This window comes from Silene latifolia, chromosome 2 (assembly GCF_048544455.1).
Source record: "Silene latifolia isolate original U9 population chromosome 2, ASM4854445v1, whole genome shotgun sequence".
NCBI classification, from domain to species: domain Eukaryota; kingdom Viridiplantae; phylum Streptophyta; class Magnoliopsida; order Caryophyllales; family Caryophyllaceae; genus Silene; species Silene latifolia.
The window spans coordinates 120,390,553-120,404,280 of NC_133527.1; the positions used below are offsets into that span (position 1 = coordinate 120,390,553).

A 13,728-nucleotide genomic window follows, 5' to 3' on the forward strand; every position below is an offset into this window, starting at 1 on the left:
AGGGAACAAATGTTGTGGTTGGGCCCAAGAGGGCTTAGGAACATTGGGGTCAATATACCCTTGTTGAGCCATGTTATAGTATTGGTGATAAAGGGCCAAGTATTTGTCGACCCTCCCTTCATGTACCCCGAGGTCCACTCTATTCATGAGTTTCATCAAATCATTAATGCCCGGGGTATTGGGGATTTCCGGTCGGAATTCGGTATAAGGAGTAGGGTATGGTGGGATAGGCATATAGGAAGGTGGGCGAGTAGACCTTGCCGGTACCCCACGAGGTACTTATTGTTGGCGGGGCGGCTCTTCCCTTTGAGGGGGATTATCGAGGATTTGGATATCAAGGAGGTAGCTTGGTGCAGGCGAGTATGGGCTCAATCTTGGGTCGGTGCCCGGTATATTCCAACCCGCAAGGATGATGGGGGTGCACCCTTTTGTGAGCCATTATACACTCCTTTCTTGAGTGTAGTTACACCACCGATGGTGGGTGAAGACGGCTTGTTCATAAATTAAAGTACTCCCCTCAAGAGGAGTATAAATCCCTTGGGAGTTGAACCCGGGGCAAAGGTAGTTGGCCAAAATAGTAACTAGACCTCCCATTACGAAGGTCTTGAGTTGGGTGATCCCTTGAGCAAAATCATGAAACCTTGTAAGTATCTCAAGGGGGGTGTTGAAGTTATAGCGCCTCGTCCCCCGAACATTCAAATAGGACTCAAGAAAAGTTAAATCAATGAGAGTACACCTATCTTGTTCGTACCTCCCATTGGTGGTACCGGCCACAAAGCGTTCGGTGATCCGAATCACCGGATGTTGGATGGCGAAGGTATAACATTGCTTTAAACCGGTAAAATTCCTCCCGGAAATAGCCCTCCAAAGTAGGTCCACATCGAAATCAGCAGGTTTTTCGGTATAGTTGGTGGGCACAACAAGACCGAAAATGCGGGCAAATTGATCAAGTGTAAGGCTATGGTCTAGGTTGCACAACCTAAACTCCATGCCCACATTGGTTCGTGTATTCGTGACAATACGAAGGCTAGTCAAAAATTCCAGGGTGAGACTAAGTTACGTCTCCTCATGGGCATGGAAAAGTTTTCCAATCCCTAAGCCATCAAAGAACATCTCGGTGTGGTACCTTATCCCAAGGACTTCCAACACCTTAGTATCTATGAATTGAGTGGGTTCATAGTTCTTACCTAGCAATTTGACAAAGTTCTTACGGTGGGCATCGGATTCGAAAAGCACCTCTTGGAAGTACTCAAGTTGCTCTATTCCTCCTCTTATGATGGGACGGAAGTTCCTTGGTGGCACTACCTCTCGCGGGGTTGAAGAGGATGATCCCTTGCGTTTCCTTCCGGCGGATTCAACAAACTTCTTAGCCTTGCCCTTGAGGTTCATCATCTTGAAGTTGAGGAAATAGGGTTTTTGTTGGCTTTTTATGTGAGGGGAGTGTTTTTGAGAATGAAGATGAGTATTTTAGGGTTAGATAAGGTGAAGAAATGAGGGAGAAAGGAGGTGATTTTATAGAAGAAGAGGGGAAGCCGATCGGATAAGAGTGGGGCCCGGCCGGATTGTTCGAGAAAAAGGCCCCAATCCGAGCGTCTTTCATGCGGGACGGGCGTCTTTGGCCTGTAGAATCCGAGCGTCTCTCTTAAAATCCGCTCGGATTTTGAGACAAGACCTCAGCAAAATCTGGAGCAGGCAGAAGACGAGCGTCTTCTGTTTTGGACGGGCGTCTTACTCGGGACGAGCGGTTTTTCAAAAATCCGCTCGGATTTCCTAGCAGTTTTAGAACTTTGTCTCAAGTATCTTCCAAGACGGGCGTCTCGTGGAGAATACGAGCGTCTTGAAGCTAAGACGGGCGTCTTGTGCTGAATCCGCTCGGATTCTGAGACAGTGCTAGACAGTAATGCGATGAGGGCCCTGGATGGGCGTCCAGGCCTCGGGACGGCCGTCTTTTGCTGCTTTTCTTCTTTTTCTTTCTTTTCCTTGCACAATCATACCCTTTCACCGATTTATTATTTCTCCTTATCTTTTTCTGAAATTTGCTCAATAAAAAAAATGTAAGAAGACTCTCTCTCACTACTCTCATGCAAGAAATCAAATACAAATGCAAAAATGTACAATATTATACAAAGTAAGGAATCCAAGAAATATCTTACAAATGGTGGTTTTAAGATAGGACTCCACCAAACTAGTTCAAATTGTAGAAATTCTTGTCCATAGAGCTCAAAACTCTTAATAGGAGATCAAAAGCTTGTGAACAAGCTCCGAATAAACACAAGTATGGGTTGCTCCATTTGAACATGAAATTTGGCCAAGGAAGCTTGTCATATGTTCTTTCTTTCTTCTTGTCCTCGGCACTAGAGCTTTCCCAATGCTTCCAATAAACAAGCCCGTGATTCTTGTCAACACTAGGCATGAAGAATAGTTCGTTTTCATCCGTAGACTTCCACTTACCAACTTCTTCTTCAATTTTGCTAATGATGATAGCATTTGAATTTGTCAATCCTTCAAGAGTAGAAGGAGAATTCTCATGGCATTGATGATCGAGTTCCTTAGAGGTTGTCATTGTGGGTGCCAAATTTCCACAAGTAGCTTCACGAGCAAGTTTCTCATTTAGCTTTTTCACCAAGTAGCTTTTGTACGATGTTTTGGCCTTTTGAAGAAGGTCCACCATATCCTCTTCAACGATCATTGGCTCCATGATAGGTGTCAAGTAGTCTTCATGAGGAATAGGGGAAGGACGTTCTTCTTCATGATAGGGTATCTCAAATGTCTCAAGGATAGGCTCCTTAAGCAAGGTGATATTACAAGTCCATCCTTTAGGCTCATCATCATTGTTGCTATCTTCATACGAATCATAAATAGGGGCTACATTCTTCTTCATTATTTCTTCCTCCAATATCTTAATACTCACTTCAAAGGACACATCCTCATACTCACAAAGGTTAAGAGTATTCGGCTTGCTCAACCTCAAATCTTCCTCATCAAACACAACACTTTCATACTCACAAGAGGTCACGGAGATTGGCTCTTCCCATTCTTCATTTTTCATGTCAAAAGTTACTACTTCAAATTCACAATCATGATCAATGTCCAAAGAACGGTGTGGGGTGATTGCTTGGGATTCTTTCAATTGGGTGATTTGAATCTCCAATTCCTCACCTTGGGCAACAATGCCTTGAAGAACATTGTCCCTTTTTTTGCTCTCCTCTAGCATTTGTTTGAAGAAGTTTTGTTGATCTCCTATCATTTAGAGAATCACATTTTGAATGGATTCATCTTTTTGTTGTGGGTAAGTGTGAAAGTGGTTGCATTGTGGCAATTGAAACTCATTATGAAGTGGGTATTAGGTGGGTGGTTGTTGTGGATATTGGATGTGGTGATTTTGGTGGGAAAATTTGGGGTAGTGGTTAGGATTTTCATTGTACAAATAGTAAGGTAGATTTGTGTTGACTTGCTTCTCAAACTCCCCATACCCATTGTAGTCATACTCAAAAGATCCACCACATACTCCATATGTCAAGTCTTGAGCCACCATAGCTAAGACAAGAAAACAATTACAAGCATGGAAACTACACAAAAACGGTAAGAACAATCCTTGAGGAACAAGTTCCTCAAGGTGAAAGCACAATTAAAATAGACAAATAAGTAAGAACTTAATCACATAGCACCATCCCCGGCAACGGCGCCATTTTGATCGGGACAAGAGTTGATCGTCACACATCCAATCAAACCTATTTATAATACTCAACAAACAACTAGTTAGCGGTAAGTCGAGGTCGATCCATGGGACGGTGTGCTTTGGGTTCTAAGTCTATCTATCTCAATTTATGTTAGTGTCACAATTGATTTGGGTTTGTAGTTGTGTCTAGACTAATGCAAACAATAAGGTAAAACAAGCAATAAAAGGAAAGATGTAAACAAATGATTAAGAGTGCTAGGATATCATGGGTTCACAAGGATTCATGGTGTTGATCATACAAACATGTTTACAAAGTTGCAAGCAATTAATGTTGTGGAGGAACCGAGTTGGTTTATGTCTTACGGTTCATAAGAAGAGTTGGGTCCCGGAGCTGAATCGATTAGATTGTACAACACCTACAAGTCGACTTACTTTCCTCATATTCAACTTCTATGCATGGTCTAACAAGACTCGAGTTGGTTTATATCTTACAAGTCAAGTTGAGTAGATACGAGATGGGTAAAAATGCAAGGATTCATAGGCTTAGCATTTCATCAAACATAACATGTGCATAAAGTTGACATCACAACAAGCAAGCAAACTAATTATGAAAACATATTAGATTAAGCATGATAAATCCCATGTTTATCTCGCCTAATTAACCACTAATCCTAGCTAAAGAGACTACTCACTCATTATCATGGAGAACATGTCATTAATGGTGTCAAACATAACAACAAGTGTAAACATGATAAGAGAATGAGGAAATAAAACATAAAGAGTAAAGGGTAAAAGAATTATACCAACTTAAGATGATTCAAATAATAAAGCAAGGAATAATAGAAGAAACTTGATTGATTGATGAAGGGTTGTCAATCCTCCAATAATAACCCAATAATCTTCAGTTACCCAAAAGTAACAAACTTGAACAATAATTAAGGAGAGATCAATGTAAGATTTGTGGAAAGATTAAAGAGTAATCTATTCTAATCTACTCCTAATTGAATCTAAAAGGAATTTCTAATGTGGAGGCTTAATCTAATCTCCCAAAAACTCCCCTTTGATTATTTACAAATGGGGTATATATAGTAGAGCTTCATTAGGTTAACTAAGGCTAAATTAGTAATTACATTTTTGAGTTTTAAGCAGGGAAATGCTAGTCTTTTTGGAGGGATGAGCATCTCGGCTGAAGATGTTGCGGTCCGTCCGTCCAGGAAGGGAAGATGCTCGGATTCTTAAGGAGGTGCACGGGCGTCTTTCTGCAAATCCGCTCGGATTGTAGTAGAGGAATCCGAGCGTCTTTGTTGCTTGGACGCTTGGATTGCCACTCTAGACGGGCGTCTCGCCTGTTTGGTCGCTCGGGTTCTGTTTCAGAATCCTTTTCTTCACTTTAGTTTTATTCTTGTAGGATTGGTCTTTAGTTCTTGCTTCCTTTTCATACTAGTCCATCTAATGTCATCAAAAAGGCTTCCAAATATGCACGAAAAACGGGAATTTTAGCCTTATTATCTTCTTTCCTACAAAACATACGAAATGCACTAGGAAAGCAAAATAGAAAGCATTTGACGGATAAAATGTCCATGAAAAGATATAATAGTATGCAAAATAGGCTCAATTAGGGGACTAAATATGCTCAAATAATGGTCACATTAGAAGATTTAGTTTAGATCCAATCATGTGTGGCTCAAGAGACTCTATTACAATTAGATTCTATCAAGATAGAATCTAATGGTAATAGAGTCTCTTGAAAAAACCTTAGTTGGTTAGTAGAGAGCGGTTGCACCAGATATGTAGAATCTAATGCTTATAGGTTCATATTTTGAAGTTAAAATTTTTTCGATTAGATGTTTCGAAGAATTATTAGAAAATCTGATTGAATTTAAGAGACATATAGGCGGTTTACGTTATGTAAGAAACATATGTATATTTTATATTATATATTGACAAGTTAAGTTATATATGAACGTAATTTGCACTATTTGAATTTGGCTAAAGATGTCAGCCGTTGTATGTAGTCATAAAGACTCTCCGATTAGTAACTAAAAAAGATGAAGCTTTTCTAATGATCTAACTAATGATCTAATAATATATTAATTAAAATTTGGTGTTTTTAATTCTTTCTACTAGATGGATATTCCAATGGAATAATTAAGTTCTAATTCATTGGTTCATTGTATCATTAACCATTTCTTTTTTTTTTGTGAGGAACTTATCTATCATGAATCCACTGATTTCCGCCGCTTCCGTTATTGCTGCTGGATTGGCTGTAGGGCTTGCTTCTATTAGACCTGGAGTTGGTCAAGGTACTGCTGCAGGCCAAGCTGTAGAAGGTATTGCGAGACAGCCTGAGGCAGAGGGAAAAATCCGAGGTACTTTATTACTTAGTTTAGCTTTTATGGAAGCTTTAACAATTTATGGATTGGTTGTAGCATTAGCCCTTTTATTTGCAAATCCTTTTGTTTAATCCGAGAAAAAGAAATATATATTTCTCATATTTCTTTTAGGGTCTTGGATGTGCAGGTTGTTTTTTCACATTATATTTTAATTTCGTCCCTACACAATTACTTATACTTATTCATTCAGAAAATAATCCAAGGGAAGGACTGATTTGAAGATGAAGAATTAGTGTTACCCACTCATTTTCTTCCTTCCTTCCCTTTCCTTAGTCCAAAGCATAAGTTCCCCAACAAAGGAGCTATTTCACAATTCACATGAAACCTAGTACCTAATTCTAGCTAATTCTATTTTATTTTAATTTATTCGAATAAATAATAATTTAAGTATTATTGCTATTTGAAATCTCAATTGAAAAACGGAAATTCGTGAAATTTATTTTTAACCTATTTTCTTTTTAGAAGTAATAAATAAGTGAAGCAATATAATGATTTTTTGAGTTTATCTATAAAAGGAGATCTTATGAAAAATGTAACCGATTCTTTCGTTTTATTGGGTCACTGGCCATCCGCCGAGAGTTTCGGGGTTAATACCGATATTTTAGCAACAAATCTAATAAATCTCAACGTAGTGATTTGTGTATTGATCTCTTTTGGAAAGGGAGTGTGTGCGGGTTGTTTATTTCAAGAAAAGGTTGGATTCAACCAGCTGTACCTTTATTTTCTTTAGAACTAGGGACGAAAGGTGCATGATTTCGCGAATTACTTCTCGAAAAAATTATATGTAAGAACCATAGCATTTCGCGAGTTGTTGGTAAATATACTTTGATTCTCTATCAACCAATAATGTGGGCCCATTAACATGGTTAAAACTAAACGGTTTGAAGTCCAGGTGCAGCAGCGTATTCTTTCTACCACTATGTTAATACCGAGACAGTTAAAAAAAGTTAGAAATTTATCGATATGGAGCACTCATGGCGATAAATTTTTTATTATTTTTTTTTATATTAATGCCAAAAAGGCCGAGTCAACGACCTACATATAAAAAAAGAAACTTTTTTGGATTTGAAGAAAAAAACAATTTTGCTGACAATTCATTTTTTGTTTGGTCAGGAGAGTCCTCCAAATATTATATTATAGTTTTGATTAGGGATCTGTTTCAATTTAATTTTGTTAATATCAACAGAGAAGAGAGGATAGGTTCATTACATTCAAAAAAAATATGTAAATTTATGATTGAAGTAATTGAGAGTGAGAGCCAAATGAATTGAAAAAATCAAGTTTGGTTCGGGAAGGGATCATGAACATTTTTAAATGAATGGAAAGATAATCTACTTTCATTAAGTGATTTATTAGATAATCGAAAACAGAGGATCTTGAATACTATTAGAAATTCAGATGAACTGCGTGGAAGGGCCATTGAACAATTGGAAAAAGCCCGGGTTCGCTTAAGGAAAATAGAAATAGAAGCGGATCAGTTTCGAGTGAATGGCTATTCGGAAATAGAACGAGAAAAAATGAATTTGATTAATTCAACTTATAAAACTTTAGAACAATTAGAAAATTACAAAAATGAAACCATTCATTTTGAACAACAAAGAGCTATTAATCAAGTCCGACAACGGGTGTTCCAACAAGCTTTACAGGGAGCTTTAGGAACTCTAAATAGTTGTTTGAACAACGAGTTACATTTACGTACCATCAATGCTAATATTGGTGTTTGGGTCGCTGAACGAAAAAGCTGATTAGTCCTTCTCTTCCACTGTAGGTATTATTTTTTTGTTTACACAAAAAATTAAGAAAGACTCATGGTAACCATTTGAGCCGATGAAATTAGCAATATTATTCGTGAACGTATTGAAAAATATAATCGAGAGGTAAAAGTTGTAAATACTGGTACCGTACTTCAAGTGGGTGATGGCATTGCTCGTATTCACGGTCTTGATGAAGTAATGGCAGGTGAATTAGTAGAATTTGAAGAGAGGACAATAGGTATTGCTCTGAATCTAGAATCAAATAATGTTGGTGTTGTATTAATGGGTGATGGTTTGCTGATACAAGAAGGAAGTTCTGTAAAAGCAACAGGAAGAATTGCTCAGATACCCGTGAGTGATGCTTATCTAGGCCATGTTATAAATGCCTTAGCTAAACCTATTGATGGTAGAGGTGAAATTTAAACTTCTGAATCTCGGTTAATTGAATCTCCCGCTCCTGGTATTATTTCGAGACGTTCTGTCTATGAGCCTCTTCAAACCGGGCTTATTGCTATTGATTCAATGATTCTTATAGGACGAGGTCAGCGAGAATTAATTATTGGGGATAGACAGACTGGTAAAACAGCCGTAGCTACAGATACGATTCTCAATCAACAAGGGCAAAATGTAATATGTGTATATGTAGCTATTGGTCAAAAAGCATCTTCTGTGGCGCAGGTAGTTAATATGTTCCAGGAAAGGGGAGCAATGGAATACACTATTGTGGTAGCCGAAACGGCAGATTCCCCGCTACATTACAAGATTTCTCGCCCCTTATACCGGAGCGGCACTTTGGCGGAATATTTTATGTACATGAGCGACACACTTTAATAATTTATGAAGATCTTTCCAAACAAGCACAAGCTTATCGACAAATGTCTCTTCTATTACGAAGACCGCCGGGCCGTGAAGCGTACCCAGGAGATGTTTTTTATTTGCATTCAAGACTTTTGGAAAGAGCTGCTAAATCAAGTTCTTTTTTAGGTGAAGGAAGTATGACCGCTTTACCAATAGTCGATACCCAATCAGGGGATGTTTCGGCCTATATTCCTACTAATGTAATTTCCATTACATATGGACAAATATTTTTATCCGCTGATCTATTCAATGCTGGAATCGGACCACCATTAATGTGGGTATTTCTGTTTCTACGAGGGGTCCGCGGCTCAAATTAAAGCCATGAAACAAGTAGCTGGTAAATTAAAATTAGAACTGGCACAATTCGCAGAATTAGAAGCCTTTGCACAATTTGCTTCGATCTTGATAAAGCTACTCGTAATCAATTGGCACGAGGTCAACGATTACGTGAATTTCTCAAACAACCTCAATCTGCCCCTCTTACGGTAGAAGAACAGATAATGACTATTTATACCGGAATGAACGGTTATCTTGATTCATTAGAAATTGGGCAGGTAAGGAAATTTATTGTTGAATTACGTACTTACTTAAAAACGAACAAATCGCAATTCCAAGAAATTATCTCTTCTACCAAAACATTTACGAGGAGGCGAAGCCCTTTTAAAAGAAGCTATTCAAGAACAGATGGAACGCTTTTTACTTCAGGAACAAGCATAATGTATTGTAAAATTTATACATTATATTATTATATTTATATATAATATAATAAATATATAATATATATGAAAAAAACGATCTTTCTTCCTAAAAAAACATATGGAAAAAATTGCGTCCAATAGGATTTGAACCTATACCAAAGGTTTAGAAGACCTCTGTCCTATCCATTAGACAATGGACGCTTTTCATTTCATTCCGACCATTCCTATTTTTTTCGTTTTTGACTTTGACTATTTTCTTGTTCTGAGAAAAGAATCGGATTGTATGAAAGATGATATTTTATTTTTAATTGTATATTCAACGCAATAACGACCTATTAATTATTATAGAATAGAGCGGAGCGGGTAGCGGGAATCGAACTCGCATCGTTAGCTTGGAAGGCTAGGGGTTATAGTCGACGCTGGTTTTTAATTTTGAGCGTCTCTAATTTAAAACCGAACATGAAACTTTGGTTTCATTCGGCTCCTTTCACTACTAAAAATCCAGGCAACTACAACGCCCCTTTAACAACGATTATTCACGAAAATCACAATAGACGTTGTAGAATGTATGGCGCGAATTTTACTAAAATGAATTACAACGGGTATGGTTATAAAAACCGTTGTTATAAGTTTTAACAACGGGTAACACATGCACAACCGTTGTTAATAATTTAGCGCAAAATTGACGCAAAGTTAGTGAAAAGTAATCACAACGGTTACTTTTGAAACCCGTTGTTAAAACGTATTTGACAACGGTTGTTGTTTTACAACCGTTGTTAAAACTTATTTGACAACGGTTGTTATTTTACAACCGTTGTTAAAACTTATTTAACAACGGTTGTTGTTTAACAACCGTTGTCAATACCTTCCATACTATAAACCACACAAACACAAATCAAGCACTTTCTGACCACAAAACACAAACCTTAATACCCAAACACAAACACAGCAGACAAACACAAACACAAACACAAAACACACACTTTCTCATCATCTCTTTCTCTCATTCTCATCGTCTCTTTCTCTCTTTCTCATCGTCGCTTTATCTTCTCGCCGTCACTGTTGATTTCATCGTCTCTTACTTTCTCTAATTATCAGGTAAATATCGCCGTCACTGTTGGTTTCATCGTCTTTCATCGTCATTATTTTCTTTTTCTAATTATTTCATTTGCATGTGTATGTGTTTTTATCGACCATTATGTTATTTCTTTAAGTATTATTCGCTTAATTAGCTAGTAAAACAAATTAAAAAAACTAAAACAAAGAAGAAGCAAGATGATAGAGAGGAATGCATGATAAACATAATTATTATATATATAATAAATACATAAATTAAGAAAAAAATTACATTAATAAAAATGCAATTCTTATATTTTCATAGAGGGTCTTAATCTCCTCTATGATATCCGTCCTCTCCTCCTTGGCTATTTGGAGGTTCCGTTCAGCAGTTGCTATATCGTCATATAGCTGCAACTGCTGCTGCTCTGTCAAGCCATCTTCTTTGGCGTCCTTCAGTATGGATAGAGCATCCGCAAGGTAGCTCCTGAAACTTTCCTCAATGTGGAGCAACCGGCGGATAAAACTGTTATTGTTCTCGATCATAGTAAGAGTCTTAAGGATGATATCATTCATTTTGTTGGAGTTTGGAGTTTGTTTGAAAGATTAAGTAGGGTTTATTTGGAGTTTGTTTTAGCAGTTAGGGTTTGGAGATGTATAGTGAGATAATGGAATGTTAGTTGAGATAATGCATGTATTTATACTAAGAAATGTGTGGTTTGAGTTGTTTTTTAATTAATATATATGTTAGGAAGTTGTGCCATAATCATCATCATATCTCTCTCTGCTGCTTCAAATCTTATTACTAACCCTTCTCATTCCATATTGTCCGTTCATATGCACAGGGATGACAGTAATAATGCATGCATTGGAATTATAACAGGCCGTAATTATGCATGCATCTAGTAATATTTAATTTAATTTTTTTTTATTTTTTAAGAACAAACAACGGTTATTTATAAACAACCCGTTGTCTTTAGTTATAACAACGGTTTTGTATATTACAACCCGTTGTTATAACTTTCCCCCCAAAATTGAGTCACATTTTCCACAACGGGTTTTTATACTTAAAACCGTTGTTAATAGTTTTAACAACGGGTTCCTTAAGAAAACCAACCGTTTTTAAAACCTTTTACAACGGACGCTTTAACAACGTCCGCTTTTTTATATAACAACGGTTTTTAACCGTTGTTATAGCCTGTATCTGTAGTAGTGTTTATGAAAAATGGAGGAATTCCCAGATAAAAATTTTAGGCGGGAACTAAAAAAAATTCACCCATAACATCTATGTCAGCTTTTTGTATGAATGGATTCAATTCAAAAAAACTTGCTTTCTAGATGATCCTTCTAGAAGAAGAGATTCAAACAATCTTTCTAGTTACTTCGTTCTCTATTTCTAATTGAGATAATCTTAAGGAAAAGTTTTTTGTTTCCACCGAGCTACAAAAAATATTAAAGCCTCTAGTAAACTAAAGTCATCATTTAATAGCCATTTTGCCTTGCTTTCCTTATAAAAAAGGAGGAAGATTTAGTTACGATTAGAAACCCTTTTTATATCTTTATCCATGGATTTATTACTTATACTCATTCAATTGGAAATAGTGGTCCAATTACAAAAAATTCATGTTTCGCAATTTCATAATCCAAAATTTAGAGTTTTATTTTAATTTACTTTTGGATACAAATCAGAGAATGTATAATTGTCTTCAAATTTGGCATTGAAGGTAAGGGATTAATTCCTTTTTCGAAATAAAGTTTATGACCAGAATACTAATCAAACCGGAGGACCCCTTAACTATTAAAGGGTTATATAGAACGAATCACACTTTTACCACTAAACTATACCCGCTACAGTTCAATTTTGTATCGAAATATCACTTTTGTCGAACACCAAATAAAGTAAAAAAAAGGTCCGCGAAATCTGATTAGGCCAGGCATGAATAAAAAAATTAAAATTTTCGGGTCTTTTTTTTATATATAATATAATTTAATAATAATTATATATTATAGTCAAATTGAATCTTTCTTTTTTGTCTTTATACAACTGATTGGAACTTCATATAAAATTGTACTTGCTGTTGTACTGTTGTACTCTTGTATGACACAATAACAACTTGTATATTTTGTATACATATATTATTGTTATATATTAACATTATATAAACGTTATTGTTATGTTATATTATATAAATAATATAATTTTTTAGTTATTTTAAATTCTATTTTATTACATTAAATATTTTTTTTACATAAAAAAATCTTCTAATTTATTTAATATTTATTTGCAAGTGGGAGAGATGGCTGAGTGGACGAAGCGTCGGATTGCTAATCCGTTGTACGATTTATTCGTATCGAGGGTTCGAATCCCTCTCTTTCCGTGTTCCAGTTACATTTTACATTGATCATTATTATATATCTTTTTTTCGTTCGAATCTTTTTTCATCCATTTTTTTCGAAGTTAAAATTTTAACCTCGAAAAAAATGGATGAAAAATCAAGCAAAAAAGCCTTTTGTTAATCTTCGCGCCCAGAATTACGCCCCAGATCATTAGATAATTATCCGAAAATAAAGAGAGCAACAAAGAATATCACTACTGTGTAAACAAAGAGTTTGAGAGTAAGCATTAAAAATCTCCACGAGTTTTTTTTTTTGAAAAGATAATAAATTACCTATTTTTATACCACATATCCCATAATTTTTTTATATTTAGTTTGATGCCGAAAGGCATTTGTTTTATATTTTGTAATATATACAAATAAGAAATAAAAAAGAAAGTTATTATTATCTTATCTATTATCTTCTTACTTATCAATAATTTTTTATACCTACTTGTTGATATTGTGGAGGATCACAATAAGGTTTGTTCAGTTATCCAAAAAAATAGTTAGAATGGAAAATGAGATAATGTGGATTGTGTCGATCCAAGAATTTTGTTAAAATATTTTAAGGCTCATATTGTAAGACTTTTTTTTTTGTTAATGTTTGAGTATTAGAATATTAGAATAGAATCCTCTATTCTCGAAAAAAAAGCATTCATTTTTATAGGATAAGATGAAAGATTTTTATAGTATATGCTTCAACAGAAATTGGACAAGGGGAGATTGATAGAATAGAAACCTCTGAAAAAATGTCTGCCCTTAACGTAACTCAGCAGATAAATTACATAGTCCATTTTAGGGATTGGCGACTTACCCATTCAGTGACTTTGGCACTGTACGTTTTCAAAATAGGCACTATCGGGTCGGATGAATTCCATAATAGACATTCCAGCCTTCCTTCTACTTTCAGGG

General features: G+C 35.9%; 1 non-coding gene across 1 annotated transcript; it reads right to left on the reverse strand.

The window, feature by feature from the left end:
* Positions 1-9,511: 9,511 nt before the first annotated feature.
* TRNAR-UCU (transfer RNA arginine (anticodon UCU)) lies at positions 9,512-9,583 on the reverse strand. Its single transcript has one exon. It is a non-coding gene; the product is annotated as a tRNA-Arg (tRNA).
* Positions 9,584-13,728: the final 4,145 nt, after the last annotated feature.